Raw genomic sequence first — 17,394 nt, forward strand, 5'->3', positions numbered from 1 at the left:
CAACTAAGCATCACGTTTCCCTCGGTCCCTTGGTTCACATCAAGGTCTTTTTTAACCTCAGCATTTCATTCTTAAATGTATACAATTCAGGGGTTTGTCTTTTGACCGACTGAAAACATAGAGAAAACCTGGTGCAAATGTGAAAAACAACCCTTGAGTATGCCGGTAAGTATAATCTATCACTGATTTAACATCTTTTATGGAAAACTCATTACTTGTTTAGCAAAAAAGACATTCCTTAATTTGGTCATTCTGCAAATATTTATTGGGTTCCTCTATTTGCCAGGTAAAGGGAGGATGTTACAAAAAATAAAAAAGTAACTGCTGCTGTAGGGATATTCACGGTCAGCGAAGAGAAAAATGGTAAGAGGAAAAACGGTTGTCAACAGTCGAGAAGGAGAAAGTGTGTTGAGAGCAGAGGTGCTGCGGTGTTTGCTGCTCCTTCTCCAGCCTCACTGCACAGGGGCAGTGATCACCTCAGCTTCCCCAGGTTAAGGATGGTGCCCCCAGTGACACCATGTTTAAAACATGGATGGGGTTGACATTCCCAGAAGGAGGAAATGTTCCAAAGGAGGGGGGCATGAAATATGTAAGCACTACACATGGTCTGTGGAGTGGTGAAGTACAAAGATGAGAGAGGGAGCGAACAGCTGGCAGGACCCACACAATGAGGGGTCTCAGATTTCATGTATAAATGTCTGAATGCTTACCCTGATAAGAAAACACTATTGATGGGCAAAATAGGATCATATTTGCTGTGTAGAGCAATCCCTCCAGAAACTACATGGAGGATGAATTAGCTGAAATAAAGACAGTAATCCTGGATACCACTTAAGAAGATAAATTAATTACTACATTCATTCCATAGATATTTACTGAAGGTCTGGTGTAGGCCAGACGCTGCGCTAGATACTGGGGACACAACTGTGACCTAGATTTGGCTTCAGCCTCTATAAAACTTGAAATCTAGACAGGGGATACAGACAAGTTAAAAAGGAATGATAAAAAGTGCTATGATAGGAGACGTATTCAGGGCTTCATTCATTCATTCATACCACAAATATTTAATACTGCCAAAAGACAGATATGAGACTTGAAATAAGAGTAGAGATAGAGCTAATGCAATAATCGATATTTCAACAGAATTAACCCAATTCAATAAATAACTAATTTAGAAAGTCATCATCTTGGGTGACCATGAGACTGTACCATACAGCTAGTTGGAATACGGAATTCAGGACGGAACTCCAGTTGGTAAGGAGAGATGTACCCTTCTTCCAACACCTAGAGTAATGCTGATTTTTACAGAGGTTTATAAATGTATAGTAAAATGTTCCAAAAATCACATGAGCCATGAAGTTTAGATTTCTATTATCAAAAACTTTAAATATATACACAGGTAGACAGAATAATAATAGATTCTTCTCCAGTACTCATCACTCAGCTTCTTCAATTATTTCATCTTTACCCCATCTATACTCCCTCCCCCTGCATTACTTTGAAGCAAATCCCAGGCATCATATAATTTCACCTATAAATATTTCAGTTTAAGAAATATTTTCATATTTCTCCTCATAAAAGGAGAAAATTTTATTAAAAGAAAAAAACCCCAAGACTTTATCACACATAAAATATATATATACAATTTGTATTTTTAATTAAGAACTTTTTTTTGACATGAGAAAAAAATCTTCATGGTGCTATTAATATAAGAAACTAGTTATCACTGTTTTACCATTTAAAAAATTACCTAAGCTCTGGTAAAGGCATCCAATAAAATTAAATATATGTTTTCAGCACACTGGCATGTAAAGAATCCATATGCTACTGTAACTACAGTAGACATCATAGTCTACAAAAAAATGACAGGCGTACTTGTAGCTGTAAGCTACAATTTGTGACTAACTGGCTGTCACTAACCTATCAGAACTTTGATGAGTCAGTGTACCATTTCCTTATATCTTTCTAAAAAAGAAAAAAAAAAAAAAAAGGAAAGAAACTTTTACTAACAAAACCACAGCAATTAATGCTGCTATATAAAAAAAAAAACTTTTTAAACCATTTAAAAAATAGACAAAGGAAGTTCATTTCATCTAAGTTACCTTAAAAATGCCAAAAATAATATTTGACTCCACTTAAGAGCTATGTGATTTTAAAAGGTAATACACAGGGTCTTCCATGGTGGCGCAGTGGTTAAGAAATCCACCTGCCAATGCAGGGCACACGGGTTCGAGCCCTGGTGCGGGAAAATCCCACATGCGGCGGAGCAATTAATCCAGTGCGCCACAACTACTGAAGCCCGTGCGCCTAGAGCCCATAGCAACAAGAGAAGCCACCGCAATGAGAAGCCCGCACAGCACAACTAGAGAAAGCCCATGTGCAGCAACAAATAAATTAATTAAATAAATAAATTTATTTTTTAAAAAAAGGTAATACACAAATATAGGTTTTGGCCTGCTGCAAGTTAATCACAGACATATAGATTGTTAGAGGTGGAAAGAACCTCTATAACATCCCTCACTTTATAGATGATGTAGTAAGTTTCCATTCCAAATTTTTAATTTAAAATTAACTCTTAGAAAAAGAAACTGTTAAGTTTCTATTGACACTCTTATGCTTCACCTGTGCTTCAAAATAAATTTTGAATTAAATTAACCTGGGTAAATGAGTTCCTAAAGACTCCACAGTATAAGTAATAAAGCATATACTATACATCATTTAAAAACAATTAAATATGACCAGAGTTTGGGAAGCAGAATGAGTGTCATTCTAGTTATGTCATTTCTGGAGAAGATCAACCAAGGCTATTGCAACTACTATAACTATTTCAGAATTTTCATTAAACCCAGGCGAATTCACATGAGCCTCTTTTCATAAAGGGCATATAAATCAGGGGTGTTTGTACAGAGAAATTCAACTATATAGGTGATTATGTAATTTTTGAGAAACGAAGCCTTTGCAATTTCTTAGTCAAAATGATACACTTGGTTTTACTGGGTAATTATTACAGGTCCATTTATTTTCTAGTTCTCTTTAGGCATACACTGAATAATAATGGTACCTTCATGTTCAAAACACACAGAGGAATTATAGAGGCCAACACTGCAGAAACAAAATAAAATTCACTCTTCAAATTGTAAAAGGGGCAATAAACTGCCTTCTTTTTAAACAACAAAATTAGCTTAAAGTAAGTAAAAATAAGAATGGGAAGGTCCACTGTCCATACTGAAACAGTTTTTTTTAAGAAACAGATAAAGAATGGAAGTATTAGAAAGTAGGCTTAACTGCCTTTGTTTTCCCACTAAATGAAATTAACCGTGGGCTCATTAATCAATAAAAATATACTGCTATACAGCCTGTACAAGGCACTAAGTACTTAAGGTGATACAAAATGAACCCCCTACCCCCTCACAAAGAAAAAAAGAACTCTCTGGCCTGAAGAGGGAATAAAAATAAAAGGTCAATTATCTGGGAGAAATAAGGGTAGAGTTTCTAGCTATTGCATTTTAAGCATGAATCAAGCTTGCATTGTTTTTATTTTAATTTTATTTTGAATGTCTGAAGTCCAATAGACCTCAAGCCAGACTGAAAAATGATATCGTTGCTATTTTTAATGCTCTAGTATGCTACAGAAAAAACATGTTTGAGGAATGGATATATAGGAAAGATGTTTTTACATGACCTTTCTGTGGAGAAAAACAAATGTCATGCTTTTCACAATCTAATGTCCTTCAAGCAGGAAGAATCATACATAAAAAGATTACGTTGAAAATAAGCTGAATAATAATAAAGCTGAATAATATATAAATATACAATAAGTTGAATAATAATACATACATATTAATGCGTAAGTTGAGTAATACATGAAATAAAGAAGTTGAAGAGAGAAGCCAGATGATAAGAAAAGGATTAGCTGGTGTTTTTACTGGTGGGAAGGAGGCAGGAGCTGCTGGTGGCGGAGGAGAGGGAAGCAGAGGACAGTGAGGGCTTGAAACCAGGCAAAGAAATTTAAATGTGATTTGGAAAGCAGCACTATACAAATGAATTGATTGCCAAAGGGAAAACTTTCCAAAAGCTCTATTTTTTTCCATTCCCCAACTCGGCCCATTTGATTAAATGGTTAAATCAAGAATTTCCTGTCTCTTCTCTTTCTTGAACATTCCTCACCGTGGTTCATCATAAAAACAGTAGCTGGAATCATCTCCTTCAGATGATATCTTCTTCATTCTAACATCTAGCATGGTACCACATTTTTATTTTAATCTTTCCTTATCATTCTATTTTATTTAAACTTTAAGCTACTTTGTTTATGGCCTCCTGGAGGAGAAGGGGGGCCAGAAGGGATGTGCTTCTAACTCTGTGCCTTTCCTAGCATAGGATAGTCCCTTGGGCTAGAAAATTGTTTTTCTGCCCTCTTATTCCATTTATAGAACAATATTTTATCCACTGAACCAACTTGATTTACTTTCTCTTTAAGTAACCCCTCCTAAAGAATTTTGGCGGTCTAGATTTCCTTAATGATCTTATGATTGTGTCTTATATTATTTGATGGTTTTTTCATTATTATTTTGCACTTGTTATATCCATAGCATACTTATATGTATGCTTAAAAAAGTTGACTAGTGGCTTACCTCCTACAGAAGATGATTTTATCAAGGGCACAAAAAAAAAATGTGGAGGACAAGATCATGCTACTCAGGAAAAGAATTTTTTAAAATCTAGGATTAAAAGAAGGTAGAAGAGGTGGAGCAGACACCGTGTCTAGGCAGTTTATTTTCGAATCTCTTGCATGTGAAAGAAGCTATCTGGGGGAATGATAACCAGTAGCGTAGGATGAGTGAAATAACCACAGTCAGTCTATCTTAAAATGTATGATGCATGAATAGATACCACCAGATGAGAAGGAACTGAATGTAAAGCAAAGAGAGAAAACAAAATCAGTCACTGAGTTTCTAATAAGTGTGAGAAACTAAGGAAAGGCATCAACTTCAAGATGTTAAACAAGACCACCTGCTCCCTGACCTGGTGATGCTTACAGTTCAGCATTAAATACAAAACTTCATTAAATAATTGCAAGTGTGATAATACTGGATTATGGGAAGGATTCTTCTTAACGGCAAAACATTAGAGACTCTATCTTTTTAAAGGAGATTCACATTGATGGTGCTCGTCTTCAGTGTCTACACCCATGTTTAGATTTATAATTGGACAATTAGCTATGGCTTTAGAAACCAATTGCATAGTTAAATACATAATAGAAGACTACCATGTAAGAAAAAGTTCATGTAGGTTACTTATATAAGTCAGTTCATTTAGACTTAAGCATGCCTTTAAATAAGTATTTTGCAAAAGCAAGTTATCACATAATTTTTACTAGCCATACTGTAAGTTTTTTTGGCACTCTGACGTACATACATCCTAAGCCCTGATGTGTCATTCGTTTCACCGCAACACTTCAAAGAGATAAAGGCTTAAGCAAATAAAGAGTTAGATCAACTCATCTCCCAACAACGTAATTTCATCTACAAAGGAAGAGCATTGCTGTGAAACACAGCGTATGTACTCGACTAGTCGGCAGCTTGCACAAATGGCGCTCCAGATGTATATCTGTTCAAGTCAGCCCAAGGCAACAATTTTGATCAATTCTAATGTGATAAAATGCTGCAGGGAAAGTGCGCAGAAATGTGTTTACGTCAGCCCTTAATTAAACTGTTGTTCACTTCCAAAGAACCTTAGGAAACACTAATGAGACATGAGTTTTGGCAATTTCTTCATCAAAGCAAAGACCCCTTCCTCAGTCTGTAGCAACCTGTCATCCAAGTCGCTCCCGGGATAAATGTCACATGACACTCCAATCAGTTAGCCACCTGTTAGTAGAACTTCACTGAAGTCAACTAGTGATCTAGGGCAAGCTCCAACAGCTACCTCAACACCTGCCTGTCTGGGGCACTTGCTCCTTTTTCACATATAGGAGAGCAATATGTTAGCTTTTCTAATATGCTTCAGTGGATTAAGGTTACAAATCGAATTTCTATCGCCTACGTAGAAAACACATCATTTTCTTTTAAAAAAAAATTCCTATTCTTCTTCCCTATATGACACTTACAGTTTACAACTATTTGAAGTCAATTATGTAAGAGCACACAAGAATTCTTGAATTTCTATGAAGCTGTTCTTTTCAGCATAGCATAACACTAACTTAAAATATATTAACTGTGCCATTCCTATGATTTAGAAAAACATATTTCTATCTAGTTAACAAAGAAGAAAATTGCCTCAAAATCTTTTAAAATTCCAATCCTTTTACATCTTCCTAAGTTGTCTTTCTTATTTACATGTCATACTTGTAAACAAGTCTAAAAGAACCCTCTTGATACAAATCACCACTTGCCGACTTCTCTTATTTCCCAGTATTTAATGTTAAGGTATATTTTATTATGAGGTGCTTAAAAAGCTATAATCATTGTTAAAAATGCCTTCCTTATTTTTTACATTATCAAGCTGCTGAGCAGGTGTTACAGGATTCTTTTTTTGCAGAAGAAAACTCAAGGTGCAATGAAACTTTGGTCCTTTGGTATGAGCATGATACAGATCAAAGAAGAAAAGTGCATATGTGGGAACATTTAGCTTAGGGAGTCCAGTGACTAGGATTTGACAAGATTTTATTATATTGACAAGTCTTACTAACTTAATACCCCTCATAGTTTTCCAAGTTTCTTTATTTTTTACAGGCTTTAGACTTCTCTAGATTTTAAAGAACTTTATAGATTTATAAAAACTCTGGATATAGAAAAGCTCTTCAGAGACCAAACTCACTGGAAGAAGGCAAAGGTGGTTAACACGCCCGTTACTCCATTGAAACTCTGTCAAGAAACACAAAACAGACTGACAAGTGAACGTTAGCTAAACTGGGGAATTTCTGCTTTCCATTAAAATGTTGGGGTGAAAGCTGGACGACAGCATGAAAAAGGAATGACCCATCTGTATAAAATAATAACGCTCTTTATAATACATGAGATAATAAATGAGAGGCTACTAAAGCTGGTGTGTGGGATGAGTTCAGGAGCCGGAAATCTGATACTTTTACTTCAGGCCATAAATCCGGAGTCAGTCCTGAGACAGGGAAACAGCTTGGGCCCTGAGCCCGGAGGACAAGGAGAAGGCAGGCAGGATGACTCTGCCAACTGAGCGCTGAAAGAGACCCAGGCTTCTCTCCCTCTGTTTTTGCCTGGGGGTAAATTGTGTGCAGGAGAGGAAAGTTTAGAGGAGAGGCTATTTATAACTGTATAAATGTTATGTAAAATACTGCAATTACCAAGCACAGAAGATCCTGGCCCAGAGCTTTGATGGATTTATTTCTATTGTTTCCCTGTGGGGAACCATACTGATCCTTACTTTCCTAAGTTTTACCTGTAGATAAAGGACCTATGTGGGGATACAGCCACTGTGGAGAACAGTATGGAGGTTCCTTAAAAAACTAAAAATAGAACTACCATACGATCCAGCAATCCCACTACTGGGCATATACCCTGAGAAAACCATAGTTCAAAAAGAGTCATGGACCACAATGTTCACTGCAGCTGTATTTACAATAGCCAGGACATGGAAGCAACCTAAGTGTCCACAGACAGATGAATGGATAAAGAAGATGTGGCCCATATATACAATGGAATATTACTCAGCCATAAAAAGAAATGAAATTGGGTCATTTGTAGTGAGGTGGATGGACCTAGAGTCTGTCATACAGAGTGAAGTAAGTCAGAAAGAGAAAAACAAATACCATATGCTAACACATATATATGGAATCTTAAAAAAAAAAAAAAAAAAGGTTCTGAAAAACCTAGGGGCAGGACAGGAATAAAGATGCAGACGTAGAAGATGGACTTGAGGACACAGGGAGGGGGAAGTGTAAGCTGGGACGAAGTGAGAGAGTAGCATGGACATATATACACTAACAAATGTAAAATAGATAGCTAGTGGGAAGCAGCTGCATAGCACAGATAGATCAGCTTGGTGCTTTGTGACCACCTAGAAGGGTGGGATAGGGAGGGTGGGAGGGAGATGCAAGAGGGAGGAGATATGGGGATATATGTATATGTATAGCTGATTCACTTTGTTATAAAGCAGAAGCTAACACACCATTGTAAAGCAAGTATACTCCAATAAAGATGTTTAAAAAAAAAAAAAAAAAAGGACCTATGTGGGGAAGTGCCTCGAGGGAGTGAGTCTGTAGGACAAGAAAGGAGAGAGACCAAGTAGGTGTCTTTACTTGAAAGCTTTGCATATTCCCTGAGGTACCCTCTCCATTTCCCCATTTCCTTCACAATAAAATGGGGCTCTCTCAGCTCCTGGGAAGAAAAGATGTACTGTGATGCCCAATGGTTTAAATGAAATATAAATGATGGAAAAGAGGTGCATGGGTAGAGTCACAAGGCCATAGATTCACTGTTCTTTAAAGATATTTCAGAGGACATGCTTCAAAATTGCTTATAGAGCCATGTGCTGTGTCTAAATAGTATGGATATGACAGTGGAGTTAAACAAACCACTCAGGCACTGCTAGTGAGAACATAAATTGATAAGACCTTTCCAGATTTTGTGCCAGTATTTATCAAAAGCCTTAGAAATGGACATAATATTTAACTCAGGAATTCTACAGTAGGAATGTATTTATTCCTTTAACAAAATTTCATTGAGCATCTATGTATTTGGTGACTTAGTGCCAGACAATATGCCAGGTACCGGGGACAACGAATAGAACTAGACAGGAACAAAATGATCAGATTTAAGTACAAAGATTTGTATGCAACGATGTTCACTGTATCTTTATTAACTATATAAAAACTTGGAAACTATCTAAACATCCACAAGTAAAGCAGACCTTCAAAACTGTATAGTAGAGCCAAAGGGTGGCATACTATGCAGGATTATAAACTGGAAATTGAATGACATGGTAACATGCTATTATATTATAAATAAAAGACCAAAAAAAAAAAAAACTGAAAAGAATTTACAAAATAGCATATATTGTATAAGCCCAATTTAGTGCAAAAATTTTACTTGACATAGAATATATAGGATATGCATAGAAAAAATATATAGAAAATAGACTGGCATATAATATATCCAAATATTAACATGAGTTATCTCCATGTGACAGAATTACAGGTGACTTTTATTTTCTTGTTTATATTTGACAATTTGCTTTTCAAATCCCCCACAAATAATTTTTACTTTTATAATAAAAAATGGTAAAATACATATTTGGAGAAAAAAATACTGCTTGTAGGTCCACAGAATATTATAAATAGTTCCCAGTGATGGGTGGACAACACCGGATCTTGATACTGTGCCAGACATTACGCTTTAAGAAGGAAATGCCTCACTGGTCTTAGATATTGGATGCTACAAAAATGTAAAATGAAACGCTTCAATGTAACGTTTGCAGTTTAGTTGGCTAAAGGCAAAACAATATATTTTTGAGAATACAATTGAAAAGAAATATCTGAATATCTGTTTCTAAGGAGTCTTCTAGATGTAAAATTTTATGATTCTGTGGCAAATGTGAATAAGTCCTTCCTACACACTCCAAGTTAACAAAAAGCTCTGAATGTTATGACAAGACATATGGACTTAATCCCACTACAGTAGTTTGATGATGATGCCAGATGATTCAAAAAATAATTAGCTGCCATGTTAAGAAAGTATCTCCATATATATATATTTATCACACTCTAAAATAACTTCAGAAAATCGGCAAGCTACATTAAGAAGAGATAAGATATCATCTTCAATTAGATTTCTCAATCTTTTTTTCTTTTAAGGAAATCAGTTCTTTTTCAAAGGAGAAAACAGAAAATATGGTAGTCTTCATGTTAAATATATGAAAATTCTTACTTTAATCTCTGAGTTATTTAATCTTAACTATACAAGCATATTACTACATCCTTGAGCAATTTGAAACATTTTGTGATAATTTAAGTCTCTCTATATAGTATATTCCAACCCAAGCCTGTAAGTAGCATGTTTCTACAAGTCTCTGTTTATCACAGCTCTATTTAAAAAAAAAGACTCCAGGCTACACCAACACCCAATACCAAGTTAAAGCTCAAACCCCTTTGAAGCTCACGAACACCTTCCTGAGACATTAAAAAAAAAAAAAAAGTCTTGAATAATGAAGAACAATGCTAAAAGAGTGAATACTGAATAAATGAAAACTTATTTTTAAAAAACACTTCAAAATACTTTTGTCCATTAAGCAATTTCATTTCAACAGACAGACAATGATAAAGTATCTTGAGTAACGTCAGAAAATCTAATTTGAAAGGAGGAAAAGCACCAAACAATTATGCAAGATTTGGAGTATATTTTAGATGCTTATTAAATATTGGCATAGGTAAATAGCTGCTATTCGCCATGCCTCTGGGGAGAACCTCTTGGCTATGGAGGCTTATTAGTGTTAAGCATCTGAGAGCCATGGACTATAAAATAAAATCAATACCGTAACCTTAACTGTAAAAGTCAGAAAGATACTGGAAGAGTTCTAATTTAACAAGATTACAGATGACTTTTTAGAGAACATTTGGGGAAAAGCCATGCATTTAGCAACATTTATGCTACAAGACATCTTAAGGTTTAGGTTGTTACTAATGCTGTTATTATACATGCTGGTAATGGTTAGGGTTGATGTTACTGATGTGTTACTTTAGTGGATTTACAGGAAAGTCCTGGAAATGATCTGGAACTTATTTCAAATAAAATCATTAAACTTAGGTAGTAAACTAATTGCTTAGGAACAATTATGATTTGATGTGGTTTAGTGTAGCAGACAAAAAAATTCACGAAAATTTTAAGGTCGTCGCTTTGGCAGCTCAAGGCAAATATGATTACTCTGCACAATATTCCGTTTCTTTTAATGGAGAAGTAGTCAAAACTGGTGTAAGTTGTAGTTTTTAAGTTCAGTCTAAATCTATATTTCTCCTCTAACAAATGTAAATGAAGAAAAAAAGAACATCCTGTCAATGAAATTACTATGATGGCATATTTATTATGTTAATGGTTTTAGAAATCACGTGTAATTGATCAGTAACAAAACCTCTATTTAGTAATGGACCAATTACATTTGTGAGATAATGTCAATGAAACAGAATATTGTCACAGGATAATGGTCTTCTGTTGCTATATCCCTAGTCATTTAGAGAAAATATAAATGTTGCCGTCTGGCTGAGTCATTTATTTTCAAAGTAGGAGACACAGATCCCATAACAATGTTCTGTTATAATAACTCAATCTCTCTCAATCATTTGTTGTACCAGAGTGGTGCAGGACAGGACTTGTATTTGTAAGAACTGCACATTCCTCAGGTATAAGGCAAAACATATGATGCCTCCAAGCACCTAAACAGCCAATTATCAAGTTATTCAACAAGAGCATTTAAAATAAACATCTAAAAAATTTAGGAAATGGAAAATGTTCAGAGTCTTCAAAAAGATTCATGTTAATGAAAGCTCAAAGACTCAAGTATTAAAGATCTGTAAGTACTCTGACTTCAATTAATTTAAAATCCAGAACATTAGAACACAAAGCAACCTTACCATCCAACTTTATCTCAGATGAGAAAACTCAGTTTACTGACATTAAGTGTTTTGTCTAAGGCCATACCACTATTTATTTATATTATATAATTATATAATTTTTATATTTTGACACACATAGCTCAGTTTAAACTGAATGTACATCACACACCTCAACTAAAGACATTCTAGACTTTAGGATTATTTATTAACAACATCTTATTATTAAAAGGAAAAGAGATTCTTAACCTGAGTCCAGCCCAAGGACTGCACTCATGAATCCCTGGAGTCTGTGAACCCTTCTGCTATTATATGTATTTATTTGTAGTAAAGTTTCATATGTGTCAGGAAAAAAAAAAAACTGTCATAGAGGTTTTGTAACTAGTTTGCAAAACCATGAACACAGCATGACAATGACTTCTTTGGAAGGCAGTATATACAGTAATAATGAGCATGGATTCTGGAGCAGAAGAGACAAGGGCTCCCATTCTATCTTTGCTACTTATCTGTGTATCTATGTCAAATTTCTTAACCACTGTAGTGATGAGCTTAATGAGCTGTAAAACGTTTGTTTGTTTTTAAATAGGATTGAAAAGAAAGATATATGTAAAGTCTTAGCTCAATCCTGAAAAGGAGTAAGTGCTCAATAAATGGTAGCCACAAATGGCAGGAGGGTCTGGTTTTCCTCAATTTAAATGTATTTGTTGAACGAAAAGATTTAAATTTATGTGGTTTATTCAACAAATAAATGATATACAAAAGTGAGTAAATATAAAAATAATTAATAGAACTATTATAGGTTAAAGACAAGTTGAAAATACAAATATGGTATTGGATCTGTTTGGGACCTTCATTTAAACAAAACAACCTATTGATATTCTGGGGAATTTGCACATGGGTTATACAGTATATATTAAGGAATTATTGTTATATTTGTTAAATTAATAATGGTATTGGGTTGTATTAAAAATAAAAATCATTGTCTATTAGAAACTTAAGTATTTATAAGTAAAATGACACATTATCTGGGATTTACTTTAAAATACTTAAAAAACTGGAAGATATTGAATGAAACAAGATGGGCAAAATATTGATAACAGTTAAAGCTGAAAAATGTTACATGGAAGTTCACTTTATGATTCTTTCTATTTTTGACATTCTCTATAACAAAAAGCTTTTTAAAACTTTAAATATCGTGCTTAAACATTCCATCCAAACCATCTCTTCTCCACATTTATCCATCAAAAGCACTCATATCTCCCATTTTTTTTTTAGTTCAAAAACTTAATCATGGCACAAATATTAAGAGGTTGATTTTTTAAAAAAGAAGATATACATTTTACCATCTCAAAATTTTGTTCTGACAATTCTTCCAGAACCTGAAAACTCATAAATTCACCTCTACACTTATTCTAGTTCTACAAGGTCTAACAGAATCTTCCATGAAGCTCCCTAGAACTGTCCGCCTGCCAAGACTTGTTAAGCAGTGTTCAAATTCTCCTAGTCCATTTCTCCCTGTGTAGCTAAGTTTATATATTGATTCCCTAGGTGGGTTGCAGGATAACAGAAAAATACAAAAAATAAAAAAATAAAAATCAGCCTTTGAAAAAGAAGACCTAGGCTCAGCTCTTAATTATCTGGACACTATGGATGAGACAGCCTCTCTGATTCTTAGATTGCTTATCTGTCAGATAAGGAGCTTGAACTTTGTCTCCCCTAAGGCTTCTAATAATCTGTGTTCTATCCCTGAAAAATCAACTTCTTATTGTATATGATATTGGTGGTATAATAACTCAAAAGAAACTGACTTTCCAAACTACTTCAAAATAAACTTAAATAGGAAATTAATGTGTAAATGGATTTGAAATAAAACCTTTTACCACTCTAAGAAACTTTTCATGGTACACTAGGATAACGAAGCACACTGTCTCCCATGGATTTTCCACTTTCCTAATTTAGACTGTGTTCTACCAATCTAGAGAGCCAGTGTCACACAGCAAGTTGCTAATTTTTTCAAACTAATTATCCATGATGGTTTTTCTACAAAATGCTGTATTTTCAAATCATTAAGGCTCCAGAAGACAGAAATATGAGTATCACTTTCCCCTAGTAAGTAGTATTGTCCCTTCTAGCATGTACACAAGTTGCGTCCCATCCAAAATGCTCTTCCTGATTAGAACACATGAAAAGAGCACAAACATCTGTTAATTAGTAGGCAATGTAAGGAATTCTGATGAAAGCCTTCACCAACAACGTATTGTCTTCCTTTCTGTTTGAAAGATGTTCATAATGTGATTTTTCAACTACAGCAGTGAGCCGAAGAGAATGAAATACACTATGATGAAGGCATCCCCAGAGTTTGCCCTCCGATGACATAATATATGGAGAGTCATTGCAAGTTCTGTAAGAACTGTAAGTTCTTGATTTTTGATATTTTTTTAATAACAAGCTAAACAAAAAAACTTAAAAATTGTACTTAAACATTAAATTCAAGCCATCTCTTCACACGTATCCATCAAAAGCGCTTGTATCTTTGATTTTGTCTGGTTCAAAATTTGATATTTGAACATTTGATATTTAATCCTTGTGATACAAACTCTAGGAATGTAAGGAATTGCTGGTGTTCTATCTGGTCCCCAAAGGGAGCTTAAACATTCTTCCAGGAGATTACTAAGCTGTTTCCTTGCCATTTTCTAGGACTTCATTTAATGTCAGTAGTTACTCAACTATTTGTGAAAGCTGCTCATTCACCCAACTTCTACAGCTAGAAAAACCTTGAGAGTTTATCATTTGTCAGACTGTAGTTTGGGCTAGAGCACTGTTTTCCAAAGTTTGAATGTAGGACTAAATCTCCCTATAGATCCTTAGATGGGGAAAAAAAGGTTCTGAAGTTGCAAACTTAATAAACATATTCAGTCAATATCCACTCATGGATATTCACATTCACAACACACAGTAGTATATTAAATATTCTACAAACTCATTTATGAATTAAAAAGTTTAAATTTTTGTTTAAATAAAAATTTCCAAACTTAGTTGAATGCTCTTGTATCTAGCATATCTATTAATATTTTTTTAAACTTACGAAAGGCTGGTCTCTGATTCTGGTTCTATCAGTGTCACCACACTCTACTGACTGTTATTTATTTCCTATACTTGATTAAATGCATGATACTAAGCTGGCATTATTACTCTTTAGCCCCCAGTGTTCCCTTGAGCCCTTTGGCTTAATTCATTATTTATTTAATACCATATCCTTACAGAACTCTATAGAGTGCAAATTAAAATTGAGCACAACATATAAGACTCTATTACTAATGAGAACATTTGCAAATTTATCACAAATAAATCTCTAGGGCTTGGAAATATATTAAAACTTCACAAAAACTAGCTGAAGACTTATTTGTACAACAGAACTGTAAATTTTTTTAAATAGTGCTTTTTTCTGGTACCTATAGCAACCAGAATGCGATGCCTAAATACTGCCTATTTGAGAGTCCAGTATAAATTTTTAAACTACTCTTAAAATTGTAATTACATACCAATACACCTCTAAGTAGTGCTAGTTTTTGCTAACATACCAAATCAAGTTTGTTGATTTTTGTGTAAAGATTTATTTCTCATAATGCTTAAAAGTAAGTTGGGCACGGAGATAGTCCCCTCATAACCTGATTTACATTATTTATTCTCTGTGAAGAAACTTTTTTCATAAATAATAAAAATTTATATTTCTGTTCAGCAGGTCAAGGGCTGGAAATTTAATTTATTCATATTTATGCGCCCAATGCCTAGAAAAAGTCCTGGCAAATAATAGGCATTTGATAAACGTTAATTTAGTTCAATTATCTCAAATTCTAAATGTGTAGGAACTAATAAAATTTTACTGCATTAAAAGTCTTTCTGAATTTACTTTTTATCTAAGATTACAAGTTGTTTAAATACTCATTAGACTAAGAAGCTGTTAAATTTTCCATGTAGAAGCCCAGCTGTATATTACAAATATATTTACCATATCACTAAACATCTATTAAATACCATTTTAGGAGTTTTATATTCAGGCTTAGACGGATCAGCGACTATTAGAATGGCAGAGACAAAGTGATACAAAGAATTGTTTCAAATGTTCAAGCATATCAATTACTAGTCTGTTAAATTTCTGGCCACGAAAATACTACAAGCTTTAGTCCCAAGAAAGTAACTTAAATTAGAGGAAAAAGACCTGCCTCTATTTTTCCTCTTACATCAGAAGTTACAAAGGACTACTGTAATGATTTCAAGAGAATTATATCAATGAGGAATTTAGTCTGTGAACTGGCTCAGGTGGGAAAAAATTTAAGGTAGACAAGCTCTCAGATGGAATATTTTGTGGGGTAAGTATTAGAATAATAAAAGAAAATTTCAACATGCAAATTGATAAGCTATCCTGGTTCTATTAATTTAACCATTAAAATGATGGAAAGCAGTATCCAAAAAACAAAGTTTTCAATAGAGGTAGAACCAGTCACGAGGTTTAAGACTAGGGAATTCATAAAAGAGACTAAGCAAGAAAAAACTATTCTAGAATCTAAGAAAGAATGTAACAGCTGCTGTATATCCCTTTGTTACTGGCCCAGTTTTCTTTTTCTTCCTTTATGTATAAAAGAACATAAAGTTAAAACATAAACACTATGTAATGTAGATTCTAACAAATTTAATTTCTATCACTATTTATCAGAAGAAATTTAAGCAAATTATAAACATTACTATGAAATGTTTAACCCTATTAAGCAGTGTTCAGTTTGAAAATGTTCATGTCTATATTCTACAAAATTAAAATTACAACTCTTTTATGTCCAAGAAATTGTAACTTTTTTGTGCTTTGAAAAGAGATAAAGATATAATTATGTCTATAGTATGCTAAAATAAAAACACTTTTTTCATTAAATTATTAAAATACAGGAATATTTGTCATTGCATGAATCTAGATTTTGTATTAAAATTTTGCCTAATTTTTTAAATGAAATGAGTATAATCATTTAGTTATACTATATCTTTTATTTTTGCCTACTTGGAATAAATCTCAAAGGTTTAGGTTTGTGGTTCAGATTATAAGGGAAGGTGGAATGCCACATACTGTCCATAATTTTGTTACTTTTGATTCGCATATTTCACTCAGTTTTGTTAAGGGTTATGGTAAGAGTAGATGTTAATGCAAAGTTAACACAAATAACTAAGGCAGATCCAGGAAATAATTCACAGTGAATTTTAAACATTTCTGCCAATTATAAGCACAAATATATTTTAAGCAACCAGTAAGTAGTTATTGCATACAATTAGCACAGGGATTTTTAGACATGTACTAAAGCGATTACAGTATCGAGTGGTACTCAATATGCCCTTTAGAAAACTCCCTTCATGACAGGCAAGTATGTCTAAAGAACATTTGAAGATGGGCAAGAACAACGATGGGCATTTTACTTTGCAAGTTTAAAGAAAGCAATTTTCATCATACAAAAGGACTGCATTTGGCTTAGCAAATTTATAAAGATAGTACTGTCCTGCCTTCATGTTTTCATTGTAGTTGAAGTCTTCTTCCCACAAGGGCTTCCTGTGGACATTACAAAATCTTCAGTCTTCAGAATTAAAGTGACAGACTTTTTTTTCTAAGCACATATGAAAATGGATCATTCTTTCTTACTCTTAATATGCCTTTACAGACTTCTCCAATAATTCCAGTCATCTTGACAAAAGAAAATCACCAAGACAATACAACAATTTTACAAAAAGAAAAGAATGACAGTTTCCCTTCTACTTTTCAAAAATGTTTTATAATATGATTTGAG

The 17,394-nt window shown here is 33.9% G+C and overlaps 1 protein-coding gene across 5 annotated transcripts in view; it reads right to left on the bottom strand.

Moving 5' to 3' along the window:
- Positions 1–17,394, bottom strand: part of NFIB (nuclear factor I B) — a 228,968-nt gene that overhangs the window by 36,067 nt on the left and 175,507 nt on the right. The window lies entirely within an intron of this gene.

The sequence above is a fragment of the Eubalaena glacialis genome, chromosome 9, assembly GCF_028564815.1.
Source record: "Eubalaena glacialis isolate mEubGla1 chromosome 9, mEubGla1.1.hap2.+ XY, whole genome shotgun sequence".
Classification (NCBI taxonomy): domain Eukaryota; kingdom Metazoa; phylum Chordata; class Mammalia; order Artiodactyla; family Balaenidae; genus Eubalaena; species Eubalaena glacialis.